Source organism: Thalia democratica, chromosome 1, assembly GCF_965202585.1.
Source record: "Thalia democratica chromosome 1, ktThaDemo2.hap1.1, whole genome shotgun sequence".
Classification (NCBI taxonomy): domain Eukaryota; kingdom Metazoa; phylum Chordata; class Thaliacea; order Salpida; family Salpidae; genus Thalia; species Thalia democratica.
Genome location: NC_139165.1, coordinates 42,692,209 through 42,713,750, shown reverse-complemented (window position 1 = coordinate 42,713,750; position 21,542 = coordinate 42,692,209).

Sequence of the window (21,542 nt, the reverse complement as noted above, 5' to 3'; positions counted from 1 at the left end):
AGATAGAGTTTGCTTTATCAATGTTTCCTAAATCTATCAATAAAAAGTTTGGTCAAATTTAAATAGTTTTAATAAGCTTTAGATTAATTAACTATTCTTATTTATGTCTATTTATAAACTATGTTGTACACACGCAATTTTACAAAAAGTTTAAGGTTTTAGTATTATAAACTATTTTTAGCTTAAAAAAAAACCCAAAAAACTTGCCAATTAATTTTGTTTGATTAATTAACAACTTTTTATATATGAAACTAATAAAGTTTAGTAATATTAAGTCGAACTAACTGTTAATAGATTACAAATCACAAACCCTCTCAGCTGACGATTGTTCATTGAAAGTTTCCATGGATTTGTCCAAAGCTGAAAAATCAATAAGTTTTAAATGAACAATGAAGAAAACATTATTGAAGTTTTCTCATTGTTGTTATGAAACTACCGAGTCACTTTTTGATGATCTACAGATCGTTTGAAAACTGTTATTATGATAAACTAATATACAACGTAACTAATCATCTACTGTTTCTTTTTAAGTATATTATTGTTACAGTTTATTCAATGACAGAATAAAGACGCTCAAAATAATTTTTGACGCTCAAAACATTATAAAAATGGACCTGGTGCACAAAGAACCTTTCGATTATCGAGTCGCACACCACGGATGCCTTTTAACATCTTGTTTAGGTACCATTGTTACCAAAAAGTAAAGTAAATAAAATCGAATCATTAAAAAAATAATGTTTTACTTTTGTTAAGTGTAAAGAAGAAAACCGCTAAGAATTTCTAAAAAGCTTTCAAATATTACATTTATATTTTATTTATACCAGGGGTCAGCAAACTGCGGCCCGCGGGAATTTCCTCGAAGTCATAATCTGCGGCCCGCGCGCTAATTTTTAGTTAAAGGTATACTTTTTTTAAACTATAAAAATAAAATCTTTCGTTTTAAATTTTGGAATAAGCCTCCTAATTTAATAAATACTGCTTGCTTATGCTTTATTATTGCTTACCTTATCATGTTTTTGGCTTAAAACAGTATTTTTTTTTAAATAATACAATTATTTAAAAATGACTACGGCCCTCGAAAACAATTTTTTCAAGTATTGCTTGTAAAAAAAATACCGCAAGCAATATTTTGGAAAAAATAGCTCGCGAGCTACAAAAGGCTGCCGACCCCTGATTTATACTAAGTGAACGTGTATTATTAATTAAACTTTTACTAAGAAAAAAAAAAGCAAACTAATAATTAAAATTTTCTAATTACTTTTCTAACAAACTTTACCTTTGTTAAGAAAGGAGCTCTGTCCGATTACCTCCAAGTCTTGCAGCTTCCTGTTTATTTTTCCCGCCAATTTCCTGCTACCGTACTGGCTGTAAGAACCGAACGACTCGAAGTCGACCGAAAGAACTGTGTCGTCACTGAACTAAATATGTTTTTAGAAACTTTATTATGAAATATGCAAAACATTTTAGCACTGTAGTTTGTTTTGAGTTTACAGGTAAGATTTTATTTACTTACTAGTAATTAAGTTGAGAGTAATGAAATAAATAAGTCGAAAAAATGAAGAAAATAGGTAGGTAATTGTTAAATAAGTTTTTGAGAACCCTGCTACAACTTTAAGGTTTTAATATAAGTTAAATATCACTAGATAAAGATAACTTTTTCAAATGCTGTTTGTTCTGAGTTTAGGTAGTTCTATTACTTATTAATTAATAGGTCAGAAGTTATGAATCAAATAAACTAAGTCTATTTAAAATATCATAAAGGTTTTTTTTCAAATAAAAAGTAATTATATACATTCAAAATTTTTTCATTCTTGTTTTCGTAAGCCTATACACTTAAGGCAATTGATTTTAAGAAACGATATTTTATAATATATTCTAAATTCTTTGTTATTATTAACATATGCAAAACTGAATAGAACAATTAAAAAAAAGAAATTTAAAACAGTAAATCTATTACTTATATATAAAACATAACCCTTATTAGAATTAACGTTGTTTTGTCATTGTGTTAGATTTCAATACTATAAACATCAAGTTTACATTAATACCCTAAAGTGTTAGAGTCTTCAAAATTCAAGTATTGTCTTGAATTGTCATATTCTGAAAAACTTACTTTCCAAGCTTAATGTTTATTTGGATAAAAATTCAATCAAATGCATATTAAGCCAGCTTTCACAGTAAAATAAATTCTTGTTTTGAATTCTTAATCAATGAAACTAAACTTAAAAACTTTCACTCAATGTAACACAAAAGCATAACACTTTTTAAGTTTTTTCTTCATAAATACCTTTCATTTGTGTCCTTTCACCAACAAAAGTATTACAAAATATGTCGTAACTTGAGTTCAGAAGTTCAAAACTTCCTCAATTTGCAATCCAAAGAAGCTTTGCTGTTGTTAGAAATACAAATGAATTTTCAAATTCATTAAACTTCTAAATATAATTTCATTTTTGTTAAAATTACATTCACGATCAACAGACTTCTAAGCCGTGATCTAGTGTTATGTTTTTTTATTTAAAGCAGGCTTCAATTCGTTCTAAAAACACGAAACTGCCTTTAATTCCGAAAATTGCCTTTAATTAAAACAACGTAAACAAAGTTTGTGCTAAACAGCTATTTAGCTGTCAAAAATTAACTAATAAAGACCTAAATAGCCCAAAATAGGATCAAAAAATAGTCTTCTGCAAAATTGTTTAGCCAGTGTAAACTTGTACAAAACGCTGATTAAATTAAAAAAGTTAAACGAATAATTAAAAAATAATAATTATAACCTGTAAAATAGCAATTCTGATTTCCTCAGCTCCAATCTTCAGTTCCCGCGAAATTACCTTCACGATTTTGCTGACGTAAGCGATTATTTTGCCGTGAGCACTTGCAAAACACGCGCCGCTGTCTATCGCTATGACGACGTCTGCTGCAATCAGTTGCCGCAATTCTGCAACAAAATTGAATGAAAATGCCTGCGAGCTCGGTAATATTCAGAATAAGGTAAACGTATAACTTTTATTTGTTGTTGTTAGTTAAGAAAACACTGCAATACACATTAAAATTTATTTAAAACGGAATTATTTAAAGCAAAGGTTTCTGCAAATTGGCTAATATTCGAACTAAGGTAAGAATGTGTGGTATTTTTCATGACTGGTAAGAAAAATGTTTGTGATGAGCGTTATTTAAAGTTTTTTTAACTTGCGTTGTTGATGTTTGGTTGTATGTTTAAGTTGCAGTAAATTAATTTCAAAAAAGATAATGTAATCTGAACAGTTTTATTTTAAAAACTAATATTTTTTTGATTATAATGCATAATAAGAAAAAAACAAAGAAGTAATTGGACTTTTTGAATGTTACAAATCTTTTTTAAACAACCTCTAAATCAAAAAAATCAAAAAAAAACTTAAAATAAGATTGCAATATAAGTGTTTTTGTATAAAATCAAAGCTGTAAAACCTCAAAAATAATTTCTTAGCAAAAGCTTTTTAAGTAACATTACATTAATTTTATTTCAAACTTGAAGTTTTTGCTTTTTTATCTGAAGCTTTTTGCAAAAACGAGAAAACAAAAAATTCTTTCGAAATTAATCATTCACATTTATTTTATAAACCTTACAAAGTTTGATCAAAGATTGAAACCAGTTTGTTTGAAATCAAAAACAAGTTTGTTAAACTTTAGTTCTCTTATAGATTAGTAAATTTTGTAAAAAAATGTTCTTAATTTGTCTTTTTTCAACAATCTAGATCCAACTTAGTTAAAACACTAGTTTAAAATTATAATAACTAAACTAGTTGGATTAAAACTAGTTAAGCTAATTAAATGTTAACGAAAAATCTAAATCACTAATCTTAAATTAAAAAATCTGTCAATCAAATGCATTTAAACATTAAAATGCATTTAAACATTTCCAACAAGGTGCGCTTAGGTAAGATAAATAAGTATTATAAATAAAATAACTGCAAATACACTTTGATTATACGTTACCTCTAATATTGTTTTGTTCCAACTAACCGGTCTTAGAAGGTTTATTGCAGCATGTACAAGTACATTGTCCCTTTACGACCTGGGTGCTTAGTAGTCCTGAGGGTTTGAGCTCCGCACTGTGAAAGAATAGTTTTAGAGCACACTTGATAATTGAAAAAATTAGTAAGTTTTAAATTTCCATGCTAATAATTTGTACAAAAAAATATATAAAAAAATACGTTTATAATTTTCGCTAACTGTACACACAATGCAGTGAGGTGAAAGTTTTGGCGAACAGGCAAATATAAGAGTTAATACTATAAACAGCATTCACATAAAAACTTTCCGAACTTTGATACGTCGTGCAAGTGCACACTGAATAATTTTGCATTAGTTAGAAATGTGTTTTTAGGTTGTGTGTTATTTGCGTCACTGATTGTTTGCGAGCCTCATAATACTTTTTTTTATTGAATATAACTTAACAGCACGGATATATACATAAAATCGTCGTGAAATTATTTTTATAAACATCTCAACACATTTAAATTATGGCGCAAACATTTTTAACACTCCAAATTCTTACCTTTCACCTTTTGACTCTAATTTTGTAGGACCGACCTTTGCTGACGAACCAGACAGATTGACTGCTATTAACACTAAAATAAAGAATTTTGCATGCATATTTAAGTGTTTTAATATTATAGCATCTAAAAAATGTTTAAATTAAAATTATCAACACTAAAATGAACAATTTTGTATGCATATTCGAGTGTTTAAATATTATAGCATCTAAAAAATGTTTTAATTAAAATTATCAACACTAAAATAAACAATTTTGTATGCATATTCGAGTAGTAAAATATTATAGCATATGAAAAAAAAGCTTAAAAGAGAGTTATTAAAACTAAAATGAAGAATTTTGCATGTATATTTGAATGTTAAATGTTATAGCATCTGAAACAGAATTAGTAAAACTAAAATAAACAACCATTTACAAAAAATTATTGTGCAATCTTTAAATTTTATTGACAACTTTTAAAATCATATTAGAAATGATCTTATTTCACCATGTAAGGCCAATGAACTTCGTTCAGTAGTATAACCACATTTCTACTGCATAAAATGAATCTGTATAATCTTTCACCTGCTAATGCTATTTAACCTTTTACATATATTGCGTCGTTGAATAAAAAATATTTGCTTTAAGAGCTCGAAATCTAAAATCAAACAAAATGTTGACCAATGCAATTTTTTTGTTTGGTTTTGATTTACGATTAGTCAAAAGCATTTCCTAATTAAAAAAAAATTCATTAAGTAAATGCAGATTGCTAATTTAGTTAAAAACCATTCAATTTTTTATAATCTTGAAGTAATTTTAAATTTGTGTTACTTATTAAATTTATATACAATAAAATTAATTGTGTTACCAAATTACTTATTCCGACTTCTTGTCAAGCGGTAAAATAATGTTCAGTAAATTTGCCCAGAATAAAATATTTTTGTACTTCTAAAGCATTAGTTTTATTTAAAAAAAAAATTACATAGCAATTAGAAGTCTTTATTTAAGAAGTAATAAACTTGAATTAGTCAAATTACAAAGTTAAACTATATTTATTTTAAAGTAAATAATTTAATAATTTTGAATTCTCTAATAAACAAGCTGTAGAAAAATTATTACAGAAAGTTTAATCCTTCAAGGCATAATTATTTAGCTGTTAGTAATTGAAAACAAGTTTACATATAAGTTAGATTAGAAATGCTTTAAAAAAATTAAACTTATACGAACTAGTTTAATGTTAAAAATAAAGATAGTTATTAGATGAAAGGAATGTTTGTGTTAAAATATTTACCTATACTGCTACAAGTTTTAAGTTATTGTAGTCTTTAAGCTACGAGTTACTTATTTACTTATAGGCTATAACAACCTACTGGACATTAAAAACTTTTAAAAATTTTATTTTATAATTTGTATAAAACTGTGTTATAAATCATCTGTATTAAGTACGATTATAAGTGTTTAACTTGTACAATCACGTATAATAGTTTATTTTTAAATAATAATTGGATAAAGTTAAATGCTTTTTATGTTTTGATTAAGTGAGAGCCAAACAAGCTTAAAAACTTATTGTAACTATTTTCAATCAGTTAATTTAATAATTAAGTTTTTTAACTTAGACAACAATTTTTTTAATGTTAGTTTAATATTTTTGCAGCTAACTAGAGTACATTAACAAATATTATCTATCTGTAAGTAGTATAAATATATGATATTAAGTTAAAATCAAGTTATTCTTTACTTTTAATAATAATTATTACTATCATTAAAACAACAGATATTGTAATTTACATTTTAATGTTATCAATAAATAATAAACAAAAAACGGTGACAACAGCACTTAAACGCCACTTCAAAAATATTTTTTACATTAATTTCTTAAAATTATTTCCATTTTACAAAGTTAACAATGCTGTTAGCCCATGTAAAAACCAAAGTTGTGCCCGGCCGCCAATAAAGCACGCAGCCTTTAGTTCAAGCGTTATTTTTTCAATTTTTCAAGATACGCCTCTCTTTTTTGCGTTTGTTGGTTGCGCCACAATTACGAAATGTTACACGCACAATTCACTAGCAGTAGCTGGTAAGGAGCGAATTGAACGTTTACACATAGCCTGCACTAATTTCCGAGTTTTCTTCGTCTGTTTTAAGCAACAATAATACAAGTACGAATTGACTGCTTCGTTTATTGCCAGGTTTCAGTGGGAAAAGTTCTGACCTGATAAGATAATAACAAAATTTATTACGACCTGTAAATTAAAGTAATACATTTTTAAAACGGTAGCACACTGTTTTAATATTGTATTATGTTTTACTTGTAATTAAAAAAGGGTACCTTTACATATTTTTTTACAAGCTTCTACTAATAATTTCTTAACTGGGTCAAATTTTCAATTGTGTCAAGTTCTTTCTAATTTACAAGTTAAAACAATTAAATTAAAACTATAAATTTTTATAATAATATATAAAATATTATTTTCCCGATGTTATAGAAATAAACTATTTAAGGCAGTTCATATTGATGTGATCATCTCAATTAATTATTTTAGATAATAAAAATTTACAAATTTAGGTAAAAACAACAATAAAAACAGAATTTTACTTTGCTAAACCCTCTAGCATGTCAATCTTTAATTTCAAAAAAAGAACTCAAGACAATCGTTATTCTCTGTTATCAAGACTTGACATTTGAAACGATTGGGTCAAGTTTTTAACTGGGTCAAGACAGCGCTTGTTTGCCACTTCAACTAAATTCATAAAAATTAGTAAGTCGGTCAAGCTTTCAAAAACAACGTACTTTTGGCTGTACTAATGAACACTGTTGGTTATCAATTCTAACAACACTGTTGGATAACAGATATATCTTCTTAAACTAAAGGATTAAAAGTGCGACTATGTACACTTTATATATCGTCAAAATTTCTCATTACTAGTTCCAAAACTATCTTTGAAAAGCAATCGCTACATCTTTAAACAAGGTTTTTGGTTTGTAAAATTGATTTAATAATTTGTTTTGTTTATTTTAATTATTTGCTTATTTGATAAGAGTAACTAAATTACATTTAATTACTTTAATATGAAAACTCTACTACACGCAATAATTTATCAAAACTCAATGTTTCTTAATTAAAAATATTGCGGGCAATTTAACTGCACTGATGTAGATATTTCCTAACAAACTATTGCACATCGTTTAATCAATTGTTATAAGAACTAATTAACTAAAATTAAGAAATTTAGAATTATAAATATATTTACCATTATAAACAGTTGTAAAACTGTCTTTGAAACGTTATAGTTTATTTTCTAAACGTCTTTTAAATGATAATTAGTCTGTGATTAGTTATTTTTATTTATTATTGGTTATTAATAGCCATCAAATTATAAACAGTTTATCAAAAATATATAAAATATCATTTAAGTCAATATATCTTTTATTCTACTCTTGGGGTGGAAATTCAGTACAATTAACTATTATTTTATACATTTTCTGTATGATCTTTTATATTCAAATAGTTTATTCCCAAGTTCAAGAAACTCTTTAGTAAGAGTTTTTTAATTGAAAACTTTATAATATAACATACTTAAAAATACTACATTTCATGGCTGCTGGTACTGTTTGATTCAAGTTATACTAATTAAAAATGTATGTTTTAACTGCATTTGTGTAGATTGTAAAGGACTAAAGTAAAAACAATAAAATAAAAAAATAATGAGTTTCACCACACGACCAACAACAATTATTAGGACTCATCAGGCAGTAATAGTTGCAAAAACTGATGCTGAGATATAATCAAGCTCCCTAAATGCCTGCCTGATAAGGACGAGTCCGGTCGTAGGTTATCTTAGATACTGTTGTTGTTGGCCGTTTGATGAAATTATTATTTTTTATTTATTTCACGACTTAATTTCAAACGAAATTTATTGAATTTCAACTTTAACGGCTTATAATCAATAATTACTTAACTAAACTTAATTAAACTAATTAAACTTAATTACTTACTTAATTATATTAACTTAGTTAATTAAAATGAACTCAAAAGACTTTCAATCCAATGTGAACATCGGAAAAAAACAGTTAAACATATTTTAATTAATGTTTTTAAATAAAAATTAGATATAAAAAAATTTGTAATCTTTATGTGAAAATTTTGAAAAAAGCTGTTAAACATCCTCCAATTAATCTATTTTATTTAAACAATCTAGTACGCGGTTTTAAATCCAAGATTATCATTATTTCTGCTTATTAGTAAGACTTTAAACATACAGGTGTTAAGATAATTTAAACGTGCAGCTTTTAAAAGCTGTAACGTTTTTATTTAATAATAACCGATTGCTTTGTGCTTCTGGTCATTGAACTGTTTGATAAAAGTTGTGAAATTGCATGTAATTACCAAATAATCTCAATTCTACTTTTATCGGTATTTCTTTAATAACTAACTAAAAGGTAGATTAGAAAAAAAAAACCTTTGGTACGTAAGTAGTTGCTATTTTATGTATATTTTTTTTTCAAGCACACGGTTTGAGTTGTTGCATCTAAAAAATAAAATTAAAATTACAGTTTAAAAGCAGCCGAACTCACTAAAAAACAAATTGCACTATAATTAAATATTAATTGAACGTATTTTGTTGATTAATAAACTAAATGCTAAAAATAACGAATATGATGTTTATGCTATTAAAAACAACTTAAAAGCAAGATACTAAAGTTGAACTTTTATCGCAAGAGCTATATATTTTTTCGCGCTATAAAAGTATTAATTTGAATATTATAACGTTGTAATTTACCAATTTACGCTATTAACAACATGCTCACTATTCGAAGTTAAATTGTCAAAAAAAAATGTTGGTTTTTAAACATAAGATACGTAAGCAAAATTTAGGTATAAATTAAGTAAGTTTTAATCTGAAGGTAACAAAGAAATTGAAATCAATTCTACAGTACCAAAGCAGTTTAAACTGTTAAAAGTATTTCTAAACGTTATTTTTAAAACATTTTAAGTAAAAAGTGTAAAACTTTAATAGTTTATTGAGAAATTTAAAAAGATAACAAAAGTTCAACTAATAATACTCACTTGAAGTGACTTTTTTAAGATATAATAACTTTATTTCAACGGATAGTTGAAATATACATAATTGAAAAACTATAAACTTAAAAACATTTTGTATTGTGTTTCAAAGAATCTACATAGAGAGAGTTATGGTAAAATTGATTTTATTAGTATTTCGACTAAAATAAACTAAACTTCTTTGTACATCTTAGTTTTATCGTTTAGAACGTAAACAATGATTTGTAGAGTTTATCTAAACTTTTTTTTTGATTCATAAAATAAACCAACTGCATCTATCAACAACTAATTACCAAGCAATTCTTTGAAATCAGTATTCTATTTTTTAGTGGTTCATGTTTGATATCTTGTGCGGTTTTCTTTTGTTTTATTTTTTAGATAAATAAAAAAGCTTCGTTAAATTATTTTTTGCACGTACTCGACAATATGGTTCACAACTTACATAATGATTCATAGAATTCGAATAAAAGTATATTTAAAGTTCAATCACATAATTTTTAGTAATGATTATTGCTAAAAAATAAACTTTTTTTATTTGTTTGACGCGTATTCTAATAAAAGTTTTTGGAAATTTTTACTATATTTTCGGTTTGTTATTCGATGTTATGTAATTTACACATTATTTAAATAAGTAGATATTAAGTAAAGAATTGAATAGAAATTTTACCTCAACTTGTGATTTGTTATATCTGGTTGACGTAGCAAACACTGTTAGCAAGTTTCAAGCAAAAAAAAAGTCGTACATTTATTTAAACTCATTATTTGATTTTAAGACTCACTTAAAAAGTACAAGTTTTTTTAAGCCCTTACGTAAAATTAAAAAAATCTATAACAGTGCTTACGAAATTTACAAACAACAAACTTCAGTAGATATTTTTCTTCAGTTTGAAAGAATCTACATATATGGAGTTATTATAAAATAGATCTTACAATAGTTTGATAATAAATTTAAAAATAGTTTTAAAAGTTTAAAATTTACCTAGTATTTGATACTGTTTTTGATTTATTGCTTATAACAATGAAAACCCTTAACTTAAAGAAATTTTTTTTTTCATATTTAAATACACAAAAACTAATAGGGATAGTTGTCAATATTGTAAAAAGAGTATCTTTTTAGTTTTGTGCTATTTTTCTTCTATAGATAAGTTTCTATCTCTTTGTTTTAATGACTTTTATTTAGAGTCATTTCAACTTTTCTCAAAAAATTATCTTGTTATAAATAACTTTCAGTTTTAAGTTTTTCAAACTAGCTCAACAGAAATGCTATGGAATGATATACCTATCTTAATTTTAAGTTTAAAAGTGTTCTAGTGCTGTCGCTTTGAACTAGCCGCTAAAAATATTGTAATTATCTTAACTTTTAGGTTAATAAGTATTGAAACTTATGTAGAGGTACTGCCTTTTTAATCGTGTTTTGAATCAATTTTATGCTTATCGTTAGTGTTACGTTAAAATTTAAAACATAAGGTTGTTTATAGCACAACAGTTTTTTTGATAAAAGTTGAAAAATAGTTATAGTAGCGCTCAAATAGACATCATCAACCGGTCGTAGTTTGTTGGATGCTGTTGTTGCTGGCTGTGTGGTGAAGTTCATTATTTAATATCGACGAAGCGAAACATCTCAACTTTGTTAATGATGGCCGAAGTAAATACTTATTAACTTTTATTAAAAGACAATCTTTAAGTAAAATTGTTTCAACTACTTGTTGGGCTAGCCGGTGTATAAAAAATCAAGAGTTATTGAAACGTTGTGAAACTTTAAACAATATTTAGAAAGTATATGCTTGAAAAAAAAATTTTTTTGTTAAAAGTTTGTAAACATAAAATGTAAATAATTTGCAAAATACAGTGGGTGCTATAACTACAAATGTATGTTTTTTTAATATCAAAAGTCATTTAAAGTACAACCAGAGAAACATACCTTTAATATTAAACAGATTTATATATTTATGCAGTATGGCTCTTCTATTGAAACAAAAACAGATTTTAAATTTTAACAGTGAGATAGTTTTTGATTAAAAAATAAAAGCAAAAAATGGATTCAAAATTATGATAATGTTTAGGTCATTATTAAACGATCTAGATTTTATATAATTTTTATTACTTGTAAAGATATTTGTTTCACCCTAGATTTTGTTAAACATATTGACATAAGTTTTTAATCTAGATTTTGTTTGAATTAATAATGGTTAGGTCTAAAAATTGAAACAAGCTAATAAAATTTTTCAACGACATAGCTTTGATCTAAGTTTTATTGCTTTTAAACATGTTTCATTTCCGTTTAAACTTTGTTAAATATATAAGTTTTAAAAATACTTTCTGTTTGTACTAATAACTGGTTAACAAACACATTTTAGCTGTCAAACTAATAAATTGAAAAAATATTAAAAGCTTTTATTTTTTTAATAAATTCTATTACTAGAAAGGAATGTAGACAACTGCAAAAAACAAGTAATTTTTCGTAAAGAAAGTTTTAGCTAAAATAAATATATATAGAAAAATAATTTTAACGAGTAATGATAAAAACATACTTTGTTTTTATTTAAACAATGTAAAAAACATAACAGTACTTCAAATTTATTGTAGTTCAATTCTAAAGTAATGAAAAAAATTATATTTTATTTTAACTTTGTGAAATAGTTGTTTACAATTTATAAAATTACATTTATTCTTGTAAAAAAATATTATTTTGTAATTTAAGAAGGGTCGTTAAACTGCGGCCCACTGGCCAATTTTGGTTTGTTAAAACAAAAATCTGCGGCTAACGAAAGACTTTTTTAATACAGTGCGGCCCGCGAGTATTTTTTTTTAGAAAAACAACTCTTTACTAATAAAAGACTGCGGACTGTGTTGTAAATAACTTATCAGCTAATTGAATATTTTAGATTGAAAATGTTAAATTGCATATTCTAGTTTACAAAAAGTTTCCTAATCGATGTACTAATTAAATGTAGTTACATAATAGGATCAAATTAAAAGTTGTCACAGTGTTATGTTAAAATATTAAAAATGCTAGCTCAAAAATATAAAAAGCACTTCTAAAATAGAAATAAAACTATTTAAAACAGTTGGTAAAAGTTTTAACATGTTTTCAGTTTTAATTGTTTGATAAGTGAGTTTATGATATAATGTAAACGTTTTAATTTTTTCAAGGGTTATATGCAAAAACCAGTTAAGCTTAAATTTATATTTATAGTATTCAAAAAATATGTTATAATTTTGTGTTTAAGCGTCTTTATTTACGCTAGTCTTTAAGTATGTATAACTGTGTTACTTTTATTACCTTAAATTAACCAATTAATTCTTTTTGAAACAAAACAAATTTTATAATAATCTTATTGAAGCAAAGGTATTTTAAGCTTGCATTTCTTACTACGAAAATACAACATAATGATAAACATTAGAAACTATTTGCTTTATATTTGCTCATACATTTTTTTTCATTTAGATTTATAGAAAGCGTTTCAAGTTTTAACCTAGATTTATATTTGTTACCTTATAATTGTTTTTATGTAGACTTAACAAACAATGTTGTATTTACATAATGACCTACGTATGAGAAAATCGGAAAATGCAGTAACGACTACTTTTGAAAAGTAGGTCAAAAGTTTAAATACATTATATATAATACGTTTAACTTAATCCGTATACATCATTGTTGTTAAAAAATATTTAAACTCAAAGTTTACACATACAAAGTTTTGTCTGCAATAACAAAAGCAAGGCTTTTCTTTGTTGTGGCTTATGTTTATTAACTAGCCTAACTTACTTCAGACAAAAGACACTTCTAAGTATACAAAACAAATCGTATATAGATATATTAGTATTATTTTTTGTTATTTTTTTTACGAAATATGTTGCAACAATTTGAAAATTAACAATTTGCTATTCTTCTGATGAATTAGAAAATACTTATTTAGCGAAGGACTAAATATTTTAAACGTAACTGTTTCAATATTTCGATAAAAGTTGAATTGGAGTTAAGGTTTATCGATTCTTTCAAATTAAAATTTTAACACAGTCATGTTCACGTTGTTCACAAAACAAACGTAACTATAAACTAAAAATAGCCTGAGATTATACTTTATATTAGAGTGTAATATAGATTGAAGCACTGATTTTATTTTATACATAATTGAAGTTTCAAACTACTTAAATGTAAACTATAATCGTTACTAATGCGCACTTAATTTCAATTAAACCGAAAAAGTATGAATTTGCGTTAACAAAATAAGATTTTAAGGTCTAATTAACGAAAAAATGTAGTTTTAAATTATTTTACAACCAACTTATTTTTCTTTTAAACGTACCATCATAGATATAAAGTTAACAGAAAACAAACAATTTTCAAAAAACTAAAATTTTTTACAAGTTTGCTTTTTTTTTGAGCCCATCTTACATGATTAAATTAAAAAATACAATCAAAACCCAACATCTTTTATTTTGTTTTATCGTAATGTTAGTTTCTGTCTCTTTTACATACTTTCATAAGACAAATTAAATTTATTAACTAAATACTTATAATGTTAAAAACGTTAATGAATTAAAGTTAGTTAAAAAATTTGTTTCTTAATATGTACTTTAAAGTTTAATTATTTTATTAGACTGCTAAAAGTTTTATGTAATAATTCAAATTAAGCACATTCTTTTTATATCGAAGTAGCAATGTTATATCGTCAATTTAGTAACATTTATGTCTAAAACATTTAACATTTTTTGGTGTACTACTATAGTTAAAAGCTGAATAAATGCTTTAATCTAGTAGTTACATTTGTTAAAATGCACACTTTTAAAAGATCTGTAAAACTTTTTATCAACATGATTTTAGATTATTTTTTTTAACATTTTTCTAATTATTTTGTTCTTTAAAGTCTTTTTTTTATTGCAGACGAGTACTTAAAGGAATTTTCATTTAAAGTTATAAAATTTTAGACGTAAATTAGCTTTACTACCTTCTTTTACGTCTTAAATTGTGTTAATTAATTTTAACAAACTTTATGTTTTCACAATTTGTTTAAGCTGATAATTTTGTAACACTCATACTATATATTATTTTGGAATACTTATCAATTTAAGCACGAAAAACTTGTTATAAAAAATTTCTTATAATTAAATTTAAAAATATCATAATTTTGTTCAATGGTATTTTTTCAAGTATATGATATAAAACTTTAAAATCATTGTTTACTATAAAAATATGTTTAAGTACTTAAAAACTTGGACAAAAACACTTTTTGCTGTAATCATTCACTAAACTACACAGTTAAGTAGCTGTATAATTTATATTTAATAACTTTACATTAAAAAAGTTTTAAAACTTATACTTGTTAAGCTTTTAACTAAATTAAACTGATGGTAAGTATTTAATTTAATAATTTAAGCACAGATCAGTCATTACTGTTCTCAGATTGTCAAATTTTCAGATTGTTTTTACTTTTTTCAGATTTTTTTACTTTAATCTCAAAGCGTATTCATCAGTTAAAAATTGCACGAACTAAATTTTAGCTTAATTTAAAGTTTTATCACCCAAACTAAGTTGAGCTGAAGTTTATTAAAACAACGACGTTTGAAGATTATTACTTTTTTAAAATTAAAATTCTAAACCATGTAGAGGTTATGTTTGGTTTAAGTAACATGTTTTTAATCTAATAAATATTACGAAATCTTGATTAATCATCTCAAAAACTTACTCAGATTAAATGTTATGTAAAAAAAGTAAATTTTGTGATATTAACTTAAATGACTTGATAAAATATTTTAAAACATTTTACGCAATTTTCAACTACGAGTTAATCAAAAAAACGAACCTCATAAAATATTTAATACGATATACTTTTTCGCTGAATTTTTTTTAGAATATTGGTTTGTTTTAAATTTTTCAAAAACAAAACAAAATTCAGTTTAATGCTTTATGAAATGATCTGATTGTTGTAAATATAAAAAAACGCAATTTTACGTGCTGGTTTGGTTTATTTCGTTAGACATTCTGGTGGAATTTGTTTTAAAACTTTATTGTTTATTTTGATAAAAACCGTATTTCATCTCCAGAATAAAAGCCAATGTTATAGAATATCATTTCAGTTTTTCAACTTTTTTAGTCACTTAGTTTGAATTACTAATAAAGTTTAGACCACTAGTATAATAACAATAAGAAAAACAAACAGACACAACGTACTAAAATAAACATTGTTTTGTGCAAAGAAAAAAAACTTGTTTTATAAGATTTGCTTTTTGTAAACCGAAAAACTACAGAGCTAAACGGACTTTTTATACTTTTCAAAAAAAAAATTTTACTTATATGATCATAAAAGTATGTCAAAATTTTTTTTTTGTTGTTTTAAATTAAATTTAGATAAAATATTTTTTCTTAAAACTTTCTTCGATTACATTTTAGTATAGCAACAGCTTAGCTACTAAACTAAGAATGCCTAAGAAAAACTGTTCAAATATTGTTTACATATACTAAGTACTATTTTCGTAGTTAGTTATAAACTAAAAGAAAAAGACTCGTTCGTTTTATTTAAATTTAACCTTTACTACTAAGGATTTGAAAAAAAGAGAGTTGGTAATTTGAGTTCAAACAGCTGTTAAAACTTAAAACGATTTATATTATATTTTGAAAATTTACACAACATAATTTTGTTTTAAATGTTCACATATTTTACTCAATAAACCTTAAACTTTAGTCTATGTTCAAATGCTCAAGACAAACATTTTATGTGTGAACCAAACTGGTTAAACAAAGTTACAAGTAGGTAAAATTAAAGACAGCGACGTTATATTTTGTTTTTATATTCTCCTTTTTAAAAGTGTATCAAACAAATCTTTATCGAACCTATATCCAGTATTTAAGAATTAATTTAATTTTTAGTTTTTCATAAAACAATTTATTACATTTTACGGTCTTAAAACTTAAGTAGTAATTTCATTCAAAAATTTTAACTGAATAAACGTAATTAAATTATCAATTTTTAGTTATTTTTTGAAGTATTTTTGCGTTACTTGATGTAGTTCGTTTTAAGTTTTATCGAAAATTGTTCTTAACTTTCTTTAAAGGATAAAACTAATAAAGTTTCACGTTTAAACTATTGATAAATAAACAAAACAACTTTTTATGTTTTTACAAAACTTATCACCGTCTACAAAGTTCAGCTAGCATTAGGTTAAAGTTTCACGTCGTTGATTTATTCTATATTTGGTCATACAAATGTGAGTTTTAACAGGAGATGAGGGTAAATTACGTGTATACTGCTACAGAGCAGTACTCCAACACATACTTAAAAGTCGGCATCCAGAAATAACCCGGCCTAACGTTGAAGGAATAAAAAATGCGCACAATATGAAGTTCCAACAGTACGTTTATTAGTCTTGTTTTACTAAACAATTATTCAACACTTAACTAAACTGTTTTTTTTTATCTGACTTACGCTGTAAGTTTTGATATTGGCTCAAAAAAGTTGTATATAATTTAGAAAATTCTTATTGTTTTAATCATTATTTTCAACTCAAAAAAGTAGTTTTATACATACTGAATATCTAACTCAAAATAAATTGTAGATACCTTGAGACAGCAACAGTTAAGTTAAAGCTTGCAAAGACACCAGAGAACAATTTAGAAGAAGTGGATGAAATGTTTGGAAAATGGAAAAATGCGTCCTTCTTCTTTGAGTTGGGAGTTATACTTGGAGCCATACTGAGAATTGAATCACTCATACTGAGAGATAGATGCCAGTATTTAGTTGAAAGTTGTAAGTTTTTTGATAATACTTATTTTTCGATGATGATGCCAATATTTTTCATTAGTATTAAGTTTGGATACAAATTAAAATGGTAAGTTTTATGTTTACTTAATAAAACGTAGTTTAAAACAGACTGAGAACATATTTGATACACATTAATAGTATTTAACTTGAAAAAAGTATATTATGTATATTTAATTAAAGTAGTGAAGGTGTTTTTGCCATTGAAGTTTTAAACTTCAAAGCTGAAGTTTGGTTCAAATAAAGATGCTTTACAACTATGTTGTCTTTTTATAAAAACTTTTACAATTTGTCCCAGTGTGGCAGTTATATGAACTTTAAAACAAATGCTTTAAAAAAAAATTAAATATTTAGGTCTACAACCACAAATTAGTTCATTTTCAATCCAGACTTATCTCCAAGAAGTTATGTGATTGCTTATAGAAAAATTCTAAAACACTATGCATTTTTAGATAGATTGTCTAGAAAATACTACTATTTATTTTTTTCACACCTCACCTGTTTGTTACGATCCTTTGAGTTTTGTTTCATGATAGTTTTTTTTTAATTATGTATAAGAAACTTTTTGTAATGTATATTTTTAATTTAGTTTTTACAAATACCTTTTGTAATTAATTTATTGTATATACACCGCATTTTTTCATGTTTTAAGGTTATTTTAATCTGAAATAGTAAGACGTATCTTTTTTATAATTTTTAGAGTTTTATAAATTTATGTTAGTGTAAAAATATTTTTTAAATATTGTTTCTATTTTCACTATAACTATTTAAATCTTTTTTAATTACAATTTACTTTTTGAATGTGTTTTGTTTTAAAAGTATGAAGCTATTTAGTTATAAAACAATATTTAATGAAAATTTAATATTTATAAACAAATTAAAAAAAATCAAATTTAAAATACTATTTGTATTAAATTTCATTGCATTCAACTTAAAGGTTGGAAAATAAAATTTCAATATCATAAGTTTTAAACATTAACTAAGTCAAAAAATAGATAATGAATTTTTGTTGCTCTTTTCATACATAGATTTTCTTCTCTTTATCACATAAAGTACTACTAAAAACATAGTATGTGTATTTTGATACTTTTTAAAACTAATATCTCTATAATCCACTCATTTCTAAAAAAAATATAGACGGTTAAATTTGTTTGATAAGTTAGTGAAATGTTAGTTTGAAAAAGACTAAATCTTTTTTTGAAGCTAGTTGTAAATGTTTAAAGTTAAAGTATAAAATAGACTTAAAATATTTGAAAAGAAATTTGTAGAAACTTTCGTACAATAGAAATAAGTTTTAGAAAAGTATTTTAAGAAACTACTAACAAAACTTTGTTTAAAATTCACACTAATCAACCTACCTTTGAAAATTGTAAAACATTTAGTTAAGTTTTGTTTACATACTTAATGTATTAAACATTCTAGAATTAAGAGAAGATTAGGTTTTAGCATAAAATGAAAAATTGCTTAAAGTGGTTATGATTTTCATAACTAAAAAACAGTTAAAAGAGATAATTAAGGGACAACATTTTAGAGGTTTTTTAATTTCATTGAAACTTAATTTTCTGAGAGGAAATACAGTCTTTAAAAATTAAATGAATTATTGAGTTTCCAATTTGTTAGCATGTAAACAAAATCTTTTTTTAGCTCGAAAAATTGTTTTATTTTTTTGATATTTAAACTTTCAGTGTTATTAGTTCGAGTTTATCAAAAAACAATTGATAAAATGTACATTTTCTTAGTCCTGAAAAAGTCTAAAATATTAAAACTTACTTTTATTCTTGTTTAGTCTTTTAACAAAATAGTATCTTATAAACAATATCAGAAACCCTAAAGGTTTGCAAAAAATATAAAAGGGCTTTTAGAGTTGCCGCAATTTACCTTCGGTCAAAACAAATTTCATATTCTATATTTACTTATCATAGGCAGCATAAAGAAACAAAAATTTCTCAGCACCAGCTATAAGAAACAAACAGAACTAGATCACGAGATTGTTGTAGTTAAGCAGAAGGGTTTGCTAAAACAAAAGGTTAATAAAAACGAGACTAGCAGTACAGCCCGCAAAAACATGATGAAAAGAGAAACAATAAATTTTCTACGAAAGAAAGGACACATGGATTTTACTAGTAGTTTGAGAACATTACAAACAGTTAAAATTTTGGTAAAAGTTTTAAGCTATAGAGGATAGACAAGCAACTCTTCGTTTAATGTAGCATTATTTAATGGAGGAAAAAGATTTATGTATGAAAATGAACTCTCGCAATCCTTTACAAAACAAAAACATATTCTACAACGCTTTTTGTAGTAATGTTTTTCAACTTTATTTAAAAAGAAAAATTGTTATTTATTGTTTAAGATATCAACTAAATAATGCAGTCTGCTATTTATGGTTTCAATCAACAGTTTTATTTACCATATTAATTTGAAAAAAAAACTTTCAAGTTTATCTATCTTAAAAATACATACTAAAACTATAATTGATTTTTAAAGCTAAAGTAATATTATGCATTAGATTTTTTATTATCAATAAATAAATAAAAAATCAAGACCTCTATCCTATTTTACTAATATGTTTAATAAAAAACTGTTTTCATTTTTGTAGTAAAATCACAGGAGTCTCCTTATTCAAATCGCCCATGTAATCTCTCACATTCGACTTGATATCTTCAATTGTTTTGTGCAATTCTTCCTTGTACTTCAGATGATCGTAGTTGCCCAGCGAGGCGTCTTCAACAAAGTTAAACAAGCTCAAGTTTTGTGAGTTTTCTTTTTCCACGCAATTTCTCTTACCTAAAATTATATCTCACCTCATAATTACTACTTTACCAATTTGTAATATAGTGACAACTTTAATTACAGTAATGCATAGTTTTTAAATATCTTTGTCACAGTTTTTTTTATGATTTTAAACCCATGTATGAATTTGTCACTCACCGTGATATAGATACAAAGGTTGTTCACGCTCAAGAGGTTCATGCTGATTGAGGTAGTAAATTTTTCGAAGTACACCGCCAACTGTGTGCTTGAGTACTCTCGAATTGCTCGCTGCTGGACCGTGCAATGCACTGTATATCGAATCATTGATGCTTGGTCTTTTCATAGCGTTTAAAAGATTACTTACCGTGTAAACAGGTTTTCCAGACATCAAGGGTCCTGAAAATTTACATATATATTTTGCTTTTAAGGTGTTGATTTAAGAAGTGAAATATAGTAAATTGTAAACGGAAAAATACTTTAACCCAATAATAATAACAAAATAATGATTTATAAAAATTTTTCAGCAATTTTAACTAATGTTTTACCAAATGCTTTTTTCTGTTGTAATTGTATTTGTTTATATGAAAAAAGTTGAAAATTATAAAACAAAGTTTTATTTTAAGTTTCCAATTTTTTATTGTGTACATTAAAATGCTAATTACTGTTGAAAGCGTATTTTTGAATTTTATTATTAATCATGTACTTTATTAATTTAAACCGCCTAGTAGTTTCACCAATGATATCTACAAATTATTAGTGATACTTTTTACCAAGCTTTTCTTAATATAAGCAAAAAACAAATTAACTTCAAAAATACTTTTTACGAAAAATTCATACTTTTTCACAAACTAACTTTCTTTGTGCTTGCAGTAAGTGTTGAGATGGCTCAACTTAAATTTCGAATGCATCGGTTTCGTGCAGTCGTACTGCAAACTGATCGATTTTTCCCACTCAATAGTGTTTAGCACGATCATGTGACCAGATTTTTCTTCGATTGCCGCCAACATAACTTCAAATTTATCATCTCTTTCAAGTCGTTTCAGATTTTTCCCATCTAGAGAGGTAGATGCTCTTGCGCATGGAAGGTCTTGTAGCTGTTAGTGTTTCTGATTAGTTTAGTCTCTTCTTTTTACGATGATATTTAATATTGTACATCCAAAATTTAAACAATTCATTTTTTTCTCTATTACTTTTAAAAAACTATTTTATTTGTTCCTTTAATTTATTAATAAAAAAATATGTTAATTAAATGCTAGCTAGTTATATCAAAGTGTAAAAAAAAATTATTACAAATCTAACTTAAATTTTATATGATTTTATTTCATTCTCCTTTTAACTTGTTGAATTATATGGGTTAAAATCTTACCAGTACTTTTAAAGTTTGAAATAAAAGAACTCACGTTATTTTAAAGCATATTTTTTTTAGTTTTGTACTGGTAGATAGTCCTTATCAAT